At 38.9% G+C, this 2,635-nt stretch overlaps 1 protein-coding gene across 3 annotated transcripts in view; it reads left to right on the top strand.

The window, feature by feature from the left end:
- The first annotated feature begins 212 nt into the window (after positions 1–212).
- Positions 213–2,635, top strand: part of C1QTNF7 (C1q and tumor necrosis factor related protein 7) — a 97,399-nt gene continuing 94,976 nt past the window's right edge. The window contains exon 1 of one of the 3 annotated variants that reach the window (XM_019553420.1): positions 213–526. The gene's annotated coding sequence lies outside the window, so the exon portion shown is untranslated. The remainder of the gene's footprint in view (positions 527–2,635) is intronic. The other 2 variants (XM_019553418.1, XM_019553417.1) reach the window with 2 other exon arrangements.

The following is a 2,635-nucleotide window of genomic DNA, read 5'->3' on the forward strand; positions in this document are numbered from 1 at the left end:
CTCCCGTGTCCCACATTAAGGAGAACGTGTGCCAAAACAAGTACAAGTTTTTCCCCTTTACAGAGAAGGGGATAATTTGGCCCTAAATGTTTTCCAAATATGATATCATATTGCCTAGGAAAGGCTATACACATTGGTAGGACTGTATGTCATACTGTTTCAGCCTGGAGCTAACACTTGCTCATTCCTCCATAGTATATACTGAGATCTTACCAATGGGAGTTTTATAGCAAGCATGACAGTTGCTTTAAATTACAGAAGTTGGCAAGTGTCCGAGGAAAGGAGTGGGAGCTTGTTTAGCTGAGAAAGGCAGTTTGAAAACTTATTTGAAGCTTGATGTTCTTGAATTAAGTTTTCCTGGTCAGAGATATACATTATGTCACCAAGACACATTATTTTGTTATTCTGAAGGACCTTAAAACACCAACACTTACCTGTTGGTTTGAATTTGCAACACTTATGAGACAACCCAAAGGAAACACATTATTTTTGTGGCAAACTTGACTATCCTCTTCTCCAAAGTAAGGTAAGTTTTATAATTGGTTGTTTTGCTGTCCTAAAGTCTTTGTAATGCACTTAATCAAGGGAACAAAAATTTGGTGCCTTTGGAAAATGTAGATTGTTATTAGGGAAAGTGTGATTACATTAGAAATCCGCTGCTGTAGAACTGCTGTTAAATCTGTTTACATATTCTGCCTAGCTTACAAGTAATGAACCTTGAGGTTTATGAACATAATGCTTCTACTAGGAGGTTTACAGACAGGTTATTAAAATCAAAGACAAAATGTAATGATCAAAATTATTTTTAAAAAGCCCATTTTTGTTAGGGTTTGGTCTAATTCAATTGTTTTATATTGGTAGACATTTTTCTGCATATTTAGAGTTAATCTTGCATTCCATCAACCCAAAGTAAAGATTTAGGGCTTTTTCTCACGAAAGATTCTAACATCAATCCAAATATTCACTTAAGTTTTGTTGCTGTGGTTTCCCATAAACTTGTTTTTCAAAAGAGTCTGTAAACACTGAATAAATCATTTTGCTTTAGGGGCATGGTTTTGCAAAGCAAAAGGAACTGTCTAAATGTATTCCCACAAAAATATAATTAGATATTAGCTGACATGATAATCCTTTAAAAAAAAAATCAAAGCAACTAACCTAGTATTCTGTCTTGATATGTGTGCAGACAATTTGCATTGTGTTTAGGTGCTATATCCAGTCTGGGAAGGCAGTTCACACTGTTGAATGAAATATGTTTTTAATCTCAGTAGTTGCACATAAATGTGCTCTGGGTAAGTGAGAAAGTAGAGGCATAAACAATGAACTGAGACTTTGTTTCCCCTAATTCTCAATTGTCCATTATTTGGACATTTATGAGGCAACAATTATTTGCATGCCAAGTGTTCCAAACAAGATATTCTAAGCAGTGTATAGTTTTCATAATCCACTCATTTATGACCAAATGATTGATGCTTTCTTTGCAGGCTAAGGCTTTAGGAAAAGTATGGGTGTGAGTGCAGTCCTACAAGCTGTGTGGAAATTTGTGGATGTTGGCTTTGGAGTAGGCTGGAGAAACAGAAACCTGCTGCAAAAGTCACCAAGCCACCAAGGCTACACAACATTGCAGAGCTTCCCAGGAAAAGAAATTCCTTCTCCTGCATGCCATTACTTCAGCCTAACTTTCTACCTGTCCCATAGGAATGGGCTGTTCTTTTATGGGAACTTTCAGCTTTTAAAAAGAATGGACCTCTTAATGAGTGAAATTTAAAGGCCTACTGAGCCCTTAAAACTTTATAAACCCAGTTTCCTTTAATCTCCTAACCAGCCACCCACATTGCTGGGACAGGGCAGGCACCTAGATGTTCTCGAATTGGGAAATGTGTGGATTTGGGTCTTTGAAAAAAGGCAGACTTGCCAATTTAAGTAGGAATGGGCGGGGGCATAGAAGTATAATATTTCCTTAAATACATAACAAGGTTCTCCCTCCCCCCACCATTGGCAAAAAGCCCTTCATATAATAGCATTCAAGGAAATCTCACTAAATACATTGTCCATCATTAAACTGCTGCCAAAAACAGCATGTGCAAAGCAATGAACACCAACTGTAAAGTTGATTAAATACAGCCAACTCTGAGCATGACTGTAAACCATGTGGCCCACATTGGGCAAACATGCTGATGGGAACCTACCACAAAAATAGGTTAGCATAACCCATCTGAATAAGACATATGTTAGTGCACATTAAGCGTATCGCTCATCACTGCCAACTTTTTTTCAAACCGGGGTTCACCTAGCATTGCCCCCTCTCTCAGCCTCACAAGTATGATTGGTGTGGCTCCATGCTCCATGAGGTGAAGCTGGACCAGGTTGCCCTGCACCTCCTCTGCATATAAATGTTTGGAGCATCCCAGGTCTTGTGATAAGAACACCTGGTTTCAGTCATGAATGAATGGACATTAGTACATGGATCCTTTGTGGAGTACACACACATACTAAATAGTGCTGAGCAATGGGTTCACCATGGCTTGAAATGTTGTTGCCTCTAATAGGGCCCCACGCAGTTAAATATGAGGTAAATCATGAGCCTTTGGTGATGACCTTGTACTTGGCCTTGGTGAGGCCGCAGCTGGAGTACTGC

This window comes from Crocodylus porosus, unplaced genomic scaffold, assembly GCF_001723895.1.
Source record: "Crocodylus porosus isolate Cpor-Errol unplaced genomic scaffold, CroPor_comp1, whole genome shotgun sequence".
Taxonomy (NCBI): Eukaryota; Metazoa; Chordata; order Crocodylia; family Crocodylidae; genus Crocodylus; species Crocodylus porosus.